This window comes from Galleria mellonella, unplaced genomic scaffold (genome assembly GCF_026898425.1).
Source record: "Galleria mellonella isolate WM207_F2 unplaced genomic scaffold, CSIRO_AGI_GalMel_v1 utg213, whole genome shotgun sequence".
In the NCBI taxonomy this organism is placed as follows: domain Eukaryota; kingdom Metazoa; phylum Arthropoda; class Insecta; order Lepidoptera; family Pyralidae; genus Galleria; species Galleria mellonella.
In genome coordinates this window covers 6931517-6948608 of record NW_026442039.1, presented here as the reverse complement: position 1 = coordinate 6948608, position 17092 = coordinate 6931517, and the positions used below count along the sequence as shown (strand labels likewise).

The window sequence follows — 17092 nt, the reverse complement described above, 5'->3', positions numbered from 1 at the left end:
AAAAGGCAATTTCCAAATATGTTTGCAACTGACTCAGTTAAGAGGTAACAAACGCAAAAGAAAAAAAATACAACCAAATAGAGATCCTTGTAGTTTTTGAAGTTGGTTTTTTTATGCAACTTAGTCTTCCGGGTTATATAGTTCCAGGTGGGGGTAACAAAGTAGTCGCTAATTATATATATATATATATATATTGCCAATAGTCGTTGCACTTGGTAGGCAGGTTGGAAACTGGAGTTAGCCTTTGGTAATGTTTAAAGAGGGACCCTGCTATCGACGTTAAAGTTCCATAGTCAGTTCTTACGACACAAGAAAAAGAAAGGGGTAGCGTAATTTATGCCAGAACCTATATATATAAATAGTTTACTCTGTTATGTCCATGGTACTGCTCATGTCTATAGGCAACGGTTACTACTTTCCATCAGGTAGGTCGTCAGCTTGTTTGCCATTCTAAGTTGCATAAAAAATAGCTTTTATCTGTCTTTATCTATGCAACCGAAATATTTTGATTAGTCAGAATAAATTTTAGGCGATAGTATCAAAAAAATTGAAAATAAAGTATTTCAATTCATACAAAAGAAGTAACATAATTTTTCATTTCGTGCCTGTACGACAGTAATATAAAATAGTCTCAAATCAGTTTATTGCTTTGCCCTTAAAAGAGCGAAACACTGATATTTTGTTAGGTCCAAAAGTAAATACTTATTATTTATATTATATATTACTTTTTAATTATGTATCTTTTTTTTTCTTTTTATCCAACTTAGAATGTCAAAGAATTATAAAGCCAACTACTTTGCAGGGTTTATTCCTCAAACAAAATTGCTTGGAAGTTGATTATTGAACTGAATGTAAATGAAAACTTTTCATAGCAAATATAAGTATAAAATAAAAAAAAACATTGCTTGCCAATTGATAGACACCATATAAAATATATATTTCTTTTTAATTTCTATATATAATTGTTCATATTTTTTTACTATTAAACAAATTTGGGAATAATTATTAAAAAATGCCCTTCGAAGGGATGAAGCGCTTTAACGAAGGCGGTCCAAAAACTCTTGTCACTACAGTCCGACACTATCAAACGAATAATAATAATAATAATTTAGAAATATTGTACTTCAAATTAATTGCAGAAAATTGTGAAAAACTTTTGTAAATATGTTATACATAATTACAGATTGTTGAGAAATTCTTGTGAAATTAATTAGAAAGAATGAAATTGGTTTGCAGCAGGTATCCCGTAAATTGGTGAAATACATTTCTAAGGTTTGACGTTTTAATGAATTCAGTGGAAGCAGTAAAATTGTAATGTTGCTTTCATACATTTGTGATTACATTGTTCTAATGTGTTACTCATTTTTAGCCAACTGTTAAGGAAAGAAGGGTAATGTTTTTCCAAAGTATGTTTATATAAATTAGGGTTACCAGATGCGATTTTTCGCCGACTTCAAAAGAAAGAAGAGGGTTCTTAGTTTGGTGGTATTTTTTTTTTATGTTTGTTACTTGATAACTCCGCCAGTTATAAATGGATTTAAAAAAATATTTTTCAATTAAAATTTTATATAATTTCAGATAGGTCTCGTAGAAATTTTATTAAAATCTAATCGTTAATTTAGTTTCAAAATGAAGAAATATCCAAATTTGTCCTATTTCATTTTTCGCCAATCATTTCTCCAAAATATCGCAAACAATATTTTTAGTCAAATTTGAAAAAAAAATACATATATATATATATATATATATATATACAAACAAAATAAATAATTCAATACATAAAGATGTACTTAAAATAAATTTGCCTTTTAATAGTACTTATTAAATAAACATTATTATGCTAAATTAATATTAATAAAAAAAGAACGTAGTGTTTATATAAAACCGCAAGAATTAATTAATATTTTCTATAAGCACAATTAAGTTGCGATCGGAGTCCTTCAGACTTCAAAGACGCAAAAAACCAACTAATTAAAAATTTCTCTGTGATATTTAAATATCAAAAACCCATACTTCAAATATTTGATCGAAGTGAAATAAGACTTTTTACCGACTTCAAAAAGATTAAAGTTCTCAATTTCGTTGAATTTTTTTTTTTTATTTTTGTTACCTCATAACTCAGTCGGTTATAAACAGATTAAGAATTTTTTTTTTTACTTAAAATAATATTAAATTTTTATTCTATTTTTTTTATACTACTGAGGTACAAACATACGGCCCACCGGTTGGTAAATGGTTACCGTAGCCTACGAACGCCTGCAATACCAGGACTATTACGCGCGCCTTGAAATGAAATGAATTTATTTTGCTAGAATGTAAGTAGTTTTCGACGAAAGAGGTTTACATTTCCCATACACATTCTGTCTCTATGTCGACGTGCAAATTATTAACAATGTCAGAAATTTACATATATTCTACACTATATTTCTTTTCATTAGTCATATAAATCAATACATACATAATTTATTACAATAAACAGAAATTTTATTTTATGTTGCCGACCCTGAAGAAACCTCTTAACCCCCCTTTTAAAGAACCCCATGCTGTAGTATCCTGGAAAAACCTCGGCAGGGAGATCATTCCATAACGTATTTATCAAAGTTATGCAATAACTAGCGGTTAGAGGCTGAATTTTTTTAAAATAACCTAAGCCGGAACCATGCGGCATGTAACATAGACCATGTTACATGCCGTGTAATCCTGGTTTAGAATAGACTACCTTTTTCTTTCCCGTGGCTGTTATAAGAGGCAATTAAGGGAAGACGAGGGATGGGCAGCAGCGTTCTTCTTTAAACGTCTCCAAAGCCTAACTGCGGTTGTCAATCAGCCTACCAAGCGTGGCAACTACTGGCAAAACCTCTTCTTATGGGGATGGTCTATATACAGCAATGGACATTTAACAGCTGATATGATAATTATGATGATAAAAATACAATATTTATAAATAACGTAACAGACTAATTGCAATTAATAAAAATAAAATATATTTTCACCTTTTCGACTTGACAGAGCCGTAATAAAAGGCAGCAGAAATTCAAAAATAAAATCCTATCAAAGGTGACAAACGGTGAAATTGTTATTGCACGACGTGAATTCTACGAAACGAAAAAAGCATTTTACGATTTCACACTTTATGACTCTAAATGAAAATAAACAAATGGCGCAATTCGTTATTTGTTTCACTTCAGACATGCTTTTTGTCCGCCACTTCGAACGCGTGGATTTCGAAAGTAGCATAATCAAGTAACTATACCATTTAAAGCTTTTTGTCAGGTGTTCTACATGAGTAGTTTTTTTTTTTTTTTTAATAATAATAATGTTTCTTTATCTGACAACTTTTTTGAGTACAATGAACCGTTTATAATAATACCATAGATACATTAAAGTTGCAGAGAACTGGTGCCTGAACTGGCTATCCGAAGAACCCGTATCACAAGGCACCAGGACCCCTGCCCGGCATGAAACATTTTATGGCAATACATACAGTTGGAGAACATAAAAGTTGTTAGGCGTAGCAGATACAATACGAAAACATGGAAATACATATACAAATTCAAATTCAAATTCAAAAATCATTTATTCATGTAGGACATTTTAGCCGCTTATGAACGTCAAATTTTTATTACAATTGAATTACACACATAGTTATATAATATTTAAAAGTTTAAATAACAATCAGTCAAACTGGATATTAGCTTGTGGGTCAACAATAATTAAAAAAAAAATTACAATGCTCTTCGAGTCCAATATAATAAAGTCTTCAGGCCACTGTTGGAGCTACCCCGTCGCTGTAGTGCATCACACATGTTTGCACGAGAGCGTACGGACGATTTTTACGAAATACGGCGCAAACCAATTGTTTCGGTATTGGACAGGGTGCGTGTTAACTCAAACAGTGTCCTGGAGACAATTGCTAGCAAAATGGGCTGTCCCATCCTGGAATATTGGGTGGGACAGGTTATCAATGCAAGAGCGTCATGACCGCTCATTTACTAACATAGGTTAAGTCAATATGTAACTAACAAAATGAGCCTTGTGTTGTCTGATTAAATAAATATTATTATTATTATTTATATATGGCATATTAAGACGAAATTTATGCCAAATTTTAGGTTAAACCTTCAAGAATATAACTGTAAAAACCATATCCAATATGGTGCAGTAGTTTTTGTTTATACCCATACCAACACACAGAGATACAGGCAAAATTTCTAAAAAGCCAAGTCAAATTTCCCCTGTCTGCCTCTATTAATCTTATTAAGTTCTTCGGACACATATGTGGAAGGAAAGAGGAATAGAGAGCACCAAGAATATGGATGGATACAATTCAACAGGCAACTGGGAAGCTATCTTGCAAAAATCCATCTACAAAGTACAAAATAGTACCAGAAAAGGATAGTATCACAGGCTACACGTCTTAATCACGTCCCTCATTCTTCTGGACATAAAGAATAGAAGCGTCTTCTTAGAAGCCCTTGTGTTTTTTTTTTTTCTTAATTGAAATAAAATAAATTTCTTTTGCAGAAATGTAGGCGATTTTGCGATAGAAGTGATAATTACCCGTATACATTCTGTCTCTGAGAAAGCGTGCAAATATTTAGCCATTTTTGAAATTAGATAGGTACAAGCTTTTAATTGTTAGACGGGTGGTCCCGGCATAGAATAGGGTATCCCTTTGTTTCCCGTGAGTGTCTAAAGAGGCGACTAAATGAACCTAATGGTCGAGGGATGGGCAGCAGCGTCCCTCTTAAAACATTATCAAAGCTTAACTGTAGTTGTCAACCCGCCTGCCAAGCGAGGCAACTACTGGCAACCCCCCCCCACCCCACCCCACCTAAGGGGAGACTTATCTTCAGTGCAGCAGTGGACAGTTAAAAACTGAAATGAGAATGATGCATAAGATCTAATTTTATATATATTTTTTTTATGTCTTATACATGTACTGTTAGTGTACCTTAATAAATAAATAAATAAATAAATTCCAGTTAAGATTTTATTATACTAGTAAAATAAAGTTTAAGCCGTCAGCTTTAAGTTTAAGCTCACCTTACTCGCAGCTTACTCGTGATTCTATCATGAACCAACAATATTGCAAAGACTGTTTCAGTGTGAAGTTTGAATTTATTTTATTACATCACCAATCCTTTTTTTTCGATTTTAGCACTCAACAAGGCTTATTTCTATGTTAGTCCCATTTTTTGTGTAGTAGTAATTATTGAATCTGTTTTTTTAGAGCAAAATTACATCATCATGTTATATCAACCGTCTATTGTCCATTGCTGTATATAAGCCCCTCTTTACCAGAGGGAGACTTTGTACAAAAATCGATTGCTTGGGTACCTCTGTCCCATTCGTGTTTCAACCGTAAAGCAGTTGTGTTTGCATGGCTGTGTTTCGGTTTGAAGGGTGGAATATGGCGTGAATTTACAGGGTACAGAGGAATAACACCTGAGTCCTCAGGAATGGCAACGCATGGGGATATCATGGACGAAACAGTATATTATGTCCATGGTACTGCTCATGTGTATAGGCGACGGTTACCACTTTCCATCAGGTGGGCCGTCAGCTTGTTTGCCATTCTAAGTTGTATAGAAAAAAAAAACAAACAAACTCACAATATTTCTAAGAAGGTAAAGTCTGTACAAAATATCCTGATTTTTTAATTCAATATTACTTATTGACAATTTCTGCTACAGCAGTAGTCATATTGATATACGTAATTAGGGACCCGAGTTCGATTCCAAGAATCGAATTATGGGCCAATTCAGTAAACGAACTCTTCTAAATATTGGATGTTTCCTGTTGTTCGTAGCCGTTATCTCAAATTCGCTGTTTGATTTCTCAATTGGCCTGATTATTTTACAATTAGTTTTAGAAATAAATTGCATTTTAATAGCTAATCCTTGAAAGGTCGGAGCTTTTGGACCTCTGTCTATTTATAGAATAAATCCGAGAAGAGCCCTCTTTCTGTATTATTTATTTGCGATATATATTTTTAATAGCTACCCATCCCGGCTTTACATAGATGCATTAATGAAGAAAATGAGACGAAATCTATACCGATATTCACTGATTCACTTTCTTTTAGAATTTTTTTAGATTCCATCCTCAATTGATACAAAGCACTGCTGCAGAGTTTTCAGAGATGTTTCCTTCCACGAACACTCAGGTTATGGAATGAGCTCCCTGCCGAGGTTTTCCCAAGAGACTACAGCATGGGTTTCTACAAAAAGGGAGGTAAAGAGGTTTCTTCAGGGTCAGCAACGCGCGCGTAATACCCCTGGTATTGCAGGCATTCATAGGCTACGGTAATCGCTACCATCAGGTGGGCCGTATGCTTGTTTGCCATCTCAGTGGTATAATAAACAGAATAGCAAAGCCGGGAGTCACAGCTAAAAATAAAAAATAATACTATACTTGTTGCGTTATATTTTTTAAATGCCCGTATATTATTTTTAATGGGCGAAAATGGAATTGTAGCCCATTCTGTACTATCGGTACACGCTGGTGAGGCACCAATGAGAGATAATATAATCACTACATAGTATAAAACAAAGTCGCTGCCGCTGTCTGTCCGTCCCCATGTATGCTTAAATCTTAAAAACTACGCAACGGATTTTGAAGCGATTTTTTTTTTCAATAGATAGAGTGATTCAAGAGGAAGGTTTATATGTATAATACATGCGTAATATAGTAGAGAAACATTGATAATTTTAAAAGTATTTTAATGTGATGTGATGCAATGTGTGCCCGAGCGAAGCCGGGGTGGGTTGCTAGTATGTGATAAGAATGAAAGCAGATCAGTCGGCTGATCATCAAATTCATCAACAATATATTCTTATCTTATTATGTTTACAATTGTCAGGACATCACAGGTTTTTTTTAACTCAAATATGTATTTAAAAAATCATACGTAAAATTTAAAAATTTGTATGTGAGTGAAATAGAAGATTCGGTCTCATTTTCTCAATTAATACACTCGTAAAAAGCCGGGGCGGGCAGCTAGTTTAAAATATGACTAGGTTTATAAGTATTACAGCAATGTTGTATGTTGTATAACCAGAGGGAGACTTTGTACAAAAGTCGATTGCTTGGCTACCTCTGTCCCATTCGTGTTTCAACCGTGAAGCAGTTGTGTTTGCATGGCTGTGTTTCGATTTAAAGGGTGGGATATGGCGTGAATTTACTGGGTACAGAGGAATAACATCTGAGTCCTCAGGAATGGCTACGCATGGGGGGGTATCATGGGCGAAACAGTATACTCTGTTATGTCCATGGTACTGCTCATGTCTATAGGCGACAGTTACCATTTTACATCAGGTGGTCCCGTCAGCTTGTTTGCCATACTAAGTTGTATAAAAAAAAATACAGTTGCTGATAAGTAGATGAATTATTAATGAATTTATTCATTCGTGATCACTATAAAGGTATTCTCAGGTATGAACAATAATCCTTTTCGTAAGATATTGGTAGCCAGTGGTTGTTTTCTGTGCCATTAATATTTCATACCTGAACGGAATATAAAGGATCGGCCTTTTGTATAGCCACGTATTTCTCATAGCAACAGATGTATGAACAAAACACGTACGGTTAATGCTCTTTAGTCTTACATGATACTTTAGAAACACCGGTCCGCCTACAGACTTTGTACAAAAGTCGATTGCTTGAGTACCTCTGTCCCATTCGTGTTTCAACCGTGAAGCAGTTGTGTTTGCATGGCTGTGTTTCGGTTTGAAGGGTGGGATATGGCGTGAATTTACTAGGTACGGAGGAATAACACCTGAGTCCTCAGGAATGGCAACGCAGGGGGTATCATGGGCGAAACAGTATACTCTGTTATGTCCATGGTACTGCTCATGTCTATAGGCGACGGTTACCACTTTCCATCAGGTGGGCCGTCAGCTTGTTTGCCATTCTAAGTTGAATAAAAAAAAACAAATAATAATAATAATACAGTGTTTAAACGTAAACTTAATAATTGACTGTTATATAATATTTTTTATGCTATTAATGAATATTTTACTAAAAAAAACAAACGTACTTTACAACCTATATTGGAAATGTAATCGGTACTTTTGCTCTAAGGTTTTATTTTCTATTAACTATAATAAATTATGTATTAATTGATTTATATGACTAATGAAAAAAAAATGTAAAATATATGTAAATTTCACATATTGTTAATAATTTGCACGTCGACATAGAGGTAGAATGTATATGGGAAATATAAATCTCTTTCATTCTAGCAAAATAAATTGCCTACTACCTACATTCTAGCAAAAAAAAATTAACTACTACCTACATTCTAGCAAAATAAATTACCTACTACCTACATTCTTGTGTCTGAAATCGAGAGAACACTAACTAGAGTCTCTGATTGGGGACGACAAAACTTGGTCCAATTTAACCCCTCTAAGACACAAGCTTGCGCGTTCACCACTAAGAAAACCCCATTTGCTGTGGCCCCACAGTTCCAAGGCACGTCTCTTAACATCTCTAAAAGCATTGGGATCCTTGGTGTCGACATCTCTAGTGACGTACAGTTCCGTGGCCACCTCGAAGATAAGGTGAAGCTGGCATCCAAAAAGCTCGGTGTGCTCAATAGAGCGAAGCATTACTTCACGCCGGATCAGCGATTAATGCTTTACAAATCGCAAATCCGGCCCCATATGGAGTATTGCTGTCACTTATGGGCGGGAGCACCTAGATACCAGCTTGAACCCTTCGACTCAGTGCAACGACGAGCTATGAGAATTGTCGATGATCCCATGCTTGCAAGCGGTATCGAACCCTTAAGTCTTAGGAGAGATTTTGCCTCACTCTGCGTGTTCTACCGCTTATACAACGGATTGTGCTCAGAGGAATTATTCAATATGATGCCTGCGGCCACTTTCTATCATCGTACGGCTCGCCATCGGCAGGGAGTTCACCCTCATACCTTACAGCCTAAATGGTCGCGTACAACGCGGTTTCAGAGATGCTTTCTCCCACGAACACTCAGGTTATGGAATGAGCTCCCTGCCGTTTTCCCGAGAGACTACAGCATGGGGTTCTTCAAAAGGGGGGTAAAGAGGTTTCTTCAGGGTCGGCAACGCGTGCGTAATACCTCTGGTATTGCAGGCGTTCATAGGCTACGGTAACCGCTTACCATCAGGTGGGCCGTATGCTTGTTTGCCACCTCAGTGGTATAAAAAAAAAATTCTAGCAAAATAAATTACCTACTACCTACATTCTAGCAAAATAAATTGCCTACTACCTACATTCTAGCAAAATAAATTACCTTCTACCTACATTCTAGCAAAATAAATTACCTACTACCTACATTCTAGCAAAATAAATTACCTACTACCTACATTCCAGCAAAATAAACTCATTTCATTTAATTTATTTAACGCTATTTTCTTTAAAAAAAAAACTTTGTGATCGGTTTGTGACCGAAACAGTTATAGGGTATCTTTTTAAAGTCATTTGATAAAATACACACCATGCTATATACTAGTAATGTAGCTTTCTATAAATAAAAGAATTTTTAAAAACGATCCAACATACTTTGAGTCAATCCATTACAAATAAGCAAAATAATCAATTCGTTCCTCTTTATTGAAAGGTAAAAGATATATTTTTAAAGTAATAGCCATTTGGTCCCAGCATAGAATAGTTTTCGCCTTCATATCCCGTGGGTGTCGAAAGAGGCGACTAAAGGAGGGCGAGGGATGACCAGCAGCGTCCCTCTTAAAACATCTCTAAAGTCTGATTGCGGTTGCCAATTCGCCTGCCAAGCTTGGTAACCACTCACAAAACCTGCTTATGTTCAGCAGTGGACAGTTAAAGGGTGACACGATGATGATGATGAAGGCAATGCTCTGCCAGAGAAACTGATTTTTCCCCCAAAAACGTAAAATAACTACAATTTTAATGTAAAATTACGTAAATTATTTTTATATATTTAAATTTTTTGCATGTAGTTCATTGTTAGTTACCACGTTCATATGCTTTCTTTAAATAATTTATAATTTAACATTGTTTTCTAACTGCTTTAACCATGCTGTTTGTACACCTGTCTGAGTCTCAATCTAGTTCATACTATTATCTTTATATAAAAGTTTTCTTTTTATACAACTTAGAATGACAAACAAGCTGACGGCCCACCTGATGAAAAGTGGTAACCGTCGCCTATAGACATGAGCAGTACCATGGACATAACAGAGTATACTGTTTCGCCCATGATACCTCCCATGCGTTGCCATTCCTGAGGACTCAGATGTTATTCCTCCGTACCCAGTAAATTCACGCCATATCCCACCCTTCAAACCGAAACACAGCCATGCAAACATAACTGCTTCACGGTAGAAACACGAATAGGACAGAGGTACCCAAGCAATCGACATTTGTACAAAGTCTCCCTCTGGTAGACTGATACTAACATTCCCTTCCCCCCAATTATTAATATGATAGAACCTCACATAAGACTAAACATCGTACAATTTATTAAACATCTTAAAATATCCAAATTTGTATATTTATACACAAACTAGTGATATAAGTTTATTAATATGTTTCTACCTATATACAAATAAACTTCGTTCGCGTCGTTGCCTTGTTTTCATTAGCATTACTACACTCAGTGTACCTATTAACCTCTTGCTTTTAACAGAGAACCTCTTTTAAAATCCCCGACTCCCAAATGAACGAACTAGATTAACCCGACTTAAAACTTTTTAACAAATAACTTTATTATTACAATCACTGTACCAGATGAAAACTCAACCAAATGGACGCGAAAGTGAAAGGACAAAGGTACTCCGACACCTACCGTTTGGTAGAGGCCCAAAATAACTTATTAATCAGATGTCGCTTCGCAAAGAAATGGCAGTTTCACTCGTCATGTAATTTAAAAAAAAAAAATTTTTATACAAATCTGAATGGCAAACAAGCTGACGGCCCACCTGATGGAAAGTGGTAACCATCACCTATGATATCAGCAGTACCATGGACCCCCTTCAAACCGAAACACAGCCATGCAAACACAACTGCTTTCAGTTTGAAGGGTGGAATATGGCAGTAAATTTACAGAGTACAGAGAAATAACACCTGAGTCCTCAGGAATGGCAACGCATGGGGGGTATCATGGGCGAAACACTATACTCTGTTATGTCCATGGTACTGCTCATGTCTATAAGCGACGGTTACCACTATCCATCAGGTGGGCCGTCAGCTTGTTTGCCATTCTAAGATACATAAAAAAAAACTTATTTTCTGTTTTAAGTTTCATAGAAAAATACAAAATAGACAACAGATGTAGCTACGTAACAAAACTTGTTAGTGAGTAAAGAAAAATTTAGTAATTGAAATAAAAAAACGTTTCTAAGAATTCAATATTGGCAAATAAAATAAATTCTCATATATTTTATCTATTACAGTCAACTTTTATTGTTTAAAAATATTCTAGAAATATTATAATCATAATGTTACAAAAGAAATGAATAATTTTCAATAGGCCCTTGACAGAGTGGGCTCAGATAAGTTCAGTTCTTAGCGTTTCACTAAAAGCGACTAAACGAGATTGGAAGCGTTGACAATGTGTATAGAAAGAGATAAAAATCTAAAGCCTTGCTGATTTATGATGGAATACATTTTTTAAACATTATTAAAGCCTAATTCGCAGGGTTTGAGAATCTTGAAGTTTACTAAAGAAAAACCGTGCCAGAACCCTGTAGAGAATTCATTCAAGTTTATGAAATCCATCATTGATTTTCTGTGCAACCATTAGTTTCTGAAATATCGATGAACAAAGAGAAAATTATTTCTTTCCATTCAAAGTCCGATAGCTCAGCCAGAAATAGTCGGAATTGAAGGGAAGTGAACAACCTCTCTAATCTATAAGGTGGTTAAATTGAAAAAATTTTTTCAACACCAGAGGGAGATTTTGTACATAAGTCGTTTGCTTGGCAGTCGTACCACTGTGGCATTCGTGTTTCTACCGTGAAGCAGTTGTGTTTGCATGGCTGTGTTTCAGTTTGAAGGGTGGGATATGACAGTGAATTAACAGAGTACCTACAGAGAAATAAAACCTAAGTCCTCAGGAATGGCAACACATGAGAGGGAATAATTGGCGAAACAGTATATTCTGTTATATCCATGGTGGTTAAGTTGAAAACATTTTTTTCAAGGCCGTTTACTAGAAATAAGTTCGAAAAAATTTCTTTAATTTATTTTTAATGATAGATCAGATTTTACTTAGAAAAATTGTTTTTGCAAATGCCAAAAATTAGAAAGTTCAAGCTTCAAATTGCTTTTCTTTTTTTCCAATACAACTATTTTTATCAAAGATTTCTCAATTTTTTCCGCTAGTGTAGATAGAGGTCTCCATATAAACGCTTCGCCAAAAACAGGTTAACATTTTTATCCATGTGTGCATAAATTGGGATAACAGATTATAAATTACTACCCTTTTGCTTGCTACTTCGTACGGGCGGATTTCATAAGTAGGGCACCCAATTAATAGACCACTACTAGATAGAGTATCAAATGAAAACATACACCAGTTTTTAAATTTGACTTACAAGAATTGAAAACCGTATTCAATTTTTGCATGATGTCGTAACGAACGCATATAGAGAGACAAATTTTCAAAAAATATTCGATTTGGGTTTTACTGCTTCTATTAAAAACAACTATATATATATATATATATATATATATATATATTTTTTTTTTTTTTTAATATTTTTCATGTACAGACATTGTCCAGTTCAAATTTTTACTATATTAGTAACATAAGATTAAATTAAACTAATGGGAAATAGGTTATATAAAGGTAATATGAATCCTTGTTTAATTCCTTAAAGTATAATTATTGTTATTTATTTAATCCTCTATAAAATTCAAGTTTATTTGCATATTTCATTATTATTCTTTGATTATTATTTAAAAATGATATATGAAAAAAAACACACCACATTTAGGAAATTTTGATTCAATTATGAAGATGTTTTTTCGAATACTTGCCACTCTGAAGAATGACGTTAAATCTATTTTATATAGAATATTGTTTTAAAAAAACATGTCAGCTAATTTGCAGTTACAATAGATAACTAAATGTTGACCTGTTTTCCACACTAGATGTTCTATCTATGTAAATTAAACCTGAAAGCTTCCAGCTCGAATTAAAAAATCGCTTCTGATGCCTAGAGAGTTGCAAAACAGAGAGCAATATTAGTAATAAACTCATGGAAGCTATCTGTTTAATAATCATTCACTCTGACTCGTTCGTTCGAGCTCTCTCGCTCCCGCCACTCAGCACGTATAACACTGTCATCACTTTATATATAGTTTTAAAATAATAAATATTCAATTATACCAAGTGCCTTTGGACTTTACATCCACTACAACCTGCATACCATAGTAAGGTATATAAATACTATACACTATCCATATGGTGGGAGCTAACACATGGGCATGAGGGGGAAAGGGATTGTTAACAATGGAGTTTGACAACCCCATTGCTAGCAATATGCCTTATTAGGTAGACCTCCACGTGGTTCTCTCTGGAAACCATCGTGAACAATTCTTGTTGAATTCGTCACGATGGGCTAACTGACCTACTTCATCCTCACCTATCATCCCTCACTGGTGCCCCGCCGGTGTATATCAATAGCGCGGGTGGGGTTACCAGTCCATTATCATCCATTAAAAAAAAACACATGGGCATGACTCCCATGCTAAAAATACCATGGATATAATATGTTGTCATTCCTCTGTATAGTATAAATACACTTCCATATCAGGTGGGATTTGGCTGTAAGTTTGATTAATTATGCCACGTTCAAATGATGATTCAAACCGAAATACAGATATGTCTCAAGTATAAATATAAGTATACAGAGGAATAACATCTGAGTCCTCAAGAATGGCAACGCGTGGCGGGTATCATGGGCGAAACAGTATACTCTGTTATGTCCATGGCACTGCTCATGTCTATAGGCGACGGTTACCACTTTCCATTAGGTGGGCCGTCAGCTTGTTTGCCATTCTAAGTTGTATAAAAAAAAAAATACGTCATAAATGTTCCGCAGTAGAAACACAAGTGGGACATTTTTTTTTTATTTTATTCTTTATTGTACACACCAGTTCTAAGAATATGACAGAGGTAATCAAATGTACAAAGGCGAGCTTAACTCTGATAGAGTTCTCTTCCAGTAAACCCAAAGTGGAAAGGAGCATCAATGTCAGCGGGTAGAGCAGTGTACAATATTGTGATAATTTTTAAACAGACAAAATTAAATATTTTTTTTTCTATACAACTTAGAATGGCAAACAAGCTGACCTGATGGAAAGTGGTAACCGTCGCTTATAGACATGAGCTGTACCATGGACATAACAGAGTATATATACTGTTTCGCCTATGATACCCTCCACGCGTTGCCATTCCTGAGGACTCAGGTGTTATTCCTCTGTACCCTGTTAATTCACGCCATATCCCACCCTTCAAACCGAAATACAGCCATGCAAACACAACTGCTTCACGGTTGAAAAACGCGAATGGGACAGAGGTACCCAAGCAATTGACTTTTTGTACAAATTTATTTTATAATAATTATGATACTTATAATGGCAAATAAGCTGACGGATCACCTGATGAAAAGTGGGAACTCTCACCAATAGACATGAGCTGTACCATGGACATAACAGAATACACTATTATGCCCACGGTACCCCTCATACGTTGCCATTCTTGAAAACTAAGATGTCTACGTACACTGTAATTTTAATCACTTCTTTCCCATCGCATTTCTGCCATGAACACTACCATAATACTACGTAGTAATACCGACTGCGTCTTACACAGATGGTAGTGTTAATACCTTTGTACCCTAGCATACGACATTATCTCTGCTTAATGTGATTAATGTACTACACAGGAATGAGAACAATTTAATTAATTTTCGTTCTTTTTAAAAGCTTTTAAATATTCTGGTTGAAAAGGGTTCCGCTAAAAATGAGTTCCGCTAGTAAAGAAATATGGGTGAAAAAATAACTAAAAAATTCATTACTATATATTTAGAATAACTATAATATTAATTACAAGATAATATAAAATATAATAAAAAAAGAAATAATTGCCTCGAAGACAGATGTAATGCAAAAACAGGTATAAAGAAATAAATTATTATAAAATAACATAGATCCTGTCCGACCGACTTCAATTATGACAATATAAGTTATTTATAATTAAAAACTAAACTGCTAAACCGATTTCGATAATATTTCTATGGGATCAATCTGTAAATACGTATATCCTTGTAGATAAAAAAAGAATTTTCCAAATTGATTTAAAACTGACGGAGTTATGAAGTAACAAGCATTAAAAGAATTGAAACCGAATTGAAAATCTCTTTATTTTTTAAGTCCATTGAAAATAACTAAAAAATTCAGTACTATTCTATGATAGAATAAAAATTACAAAAATTTCGAACCAACTTCAAAAAAGTGAGACCTACTTTTACAGCACAACTATATTTTTTATGTCTGTGAACCGATCGTAATGATTATTTTTTATTCTATAATTCAATTTATTAAAATTTAACATCAAGAGTTCAGTATTGATAAAAAACTAATAATTCATATCAGCTTTTTTGTCAATAACAAGTTATTTAACTTTATTCTCATCAAAATGACGATCTGGCTTCAATTTATTTTAAAAATTATGTAAATACTTTCAAACGATAAACCTATAATATATATTAAAAATCTTACATTAATTATTTGAAATTAATTCCGAAATTTTACCGAAATTTCCATTAATCACACTTAACACTTTTCACGGTAAAGTTTAAATCTTAAATTTAATACATCATCCGACTGATATAATTATCCCTCAGCACCGCACCGATAATTTATTACAATAATATATTAATATACCACAACCAAATGTTTCACAGAGATGTCCACATAATTCTATATTTCCATCGAATTGTGGCAGTTTTAATCGTAAAACTTTCGCGGCGTCGCGTTCGACGCGATGCGACCGGCGACTTTCTCGCTTCGTCACAACTCTAGGACTGAAGGCGAAAATGCTGAAAGCACCGAATCAATCGTTTTGATACTGCATTCTTTGCATTGTTGTGAGATGTGATTTGCTATTTTTATAGTTTATTTATATTTACTCATATATTACAATCTATATGTACTTACTAATTAAATGTATTACCTTTATATTATATATTACCAAAAGTAGAACACCTGCATTGTAACAAAAAATCAATCATGAAAAAAAATACTAAAATAACGTATTAATTACTTGTTCTACGTAAATATTTTAGATGATACACACATATTTAATTTATTTATTTAATTAACTTTATTGACTAATAAAAAATATGGTACAAAAGACAGACGTCATGCTAGTAGCATTCTCTACTAGTCACCCTTTAACTTTTAACCTTTTTACTTATTCTTGTTGTGACTGTTTTTTTTTTGTTAATTAATTTAGTAGTTTTTAAATTATTTTGTATTTTAATTTAGTATTTACTTTAATTGTATTGTAGTTTAATTTAGTATTTAGTGAATTTAGTAGTTTTTGTATTATTGTTATTATTTTTCAACCCCTAGGTAGGTTTTTTTATACAAGTTAGAATAGCAAACAAGCTGACGGCCCACCTGATGGAAATTGGTAACCGTCGCCTATATTTGTGCAAAATATAATTTATTTCTTTCTATCAAAAGAAAAAAAAAATGAATTTGAAATCATTATTTTATAACGCGGAATCGAGTGTACAAGTAGATTTTTCTTCATAAAAATCTGGGTTTTGCACTGCAAAGAGAGGAAAAAAATCATTACAAAATTAATACAAATTTACATTCTATTAATATAAATGAAAATTGTAAGTATGTATGGTCGGATGTCTTACACGAAAAAATTACTGAACGGATTTTAAAGAAATTCACATATTGTATTCTGACTTACTACATATATAGAATACTTTATATCGTGAGGCCAAAACTAAATATGTGCCAAAATAGTTAAAAATAAATTCTAATGAAATGAAAATCTTCTCCTTTTTTAAAATCACGTAAAAATTGTATGGGAATT

At 33.8% G+C, this 17092-nt stretch overlaps 1 protein-coding gene across 1 annotated transcript in view; it reads right to left on the bottom strand.

Annotated features, from left to right (window-relative positions):
* Nucleotides 1-16043, bottom strand: part of LOC113510534 (QRFP-like peptide receptor) — a 200388-nt gene extending 184345 nt beyond the window's left edge. The window contains exon 1 of the mRNA XM_052894526.1: nt 15757-16043. The gene's annotated coding sequence lies outside the window, so the exon portion shown is untranslated. The remainder of the gene's footprint in view (nt 1-15756) is intronic.
* Between the last annotated feature and the right edge of the window lie 1049 nt (nt 16044-17092).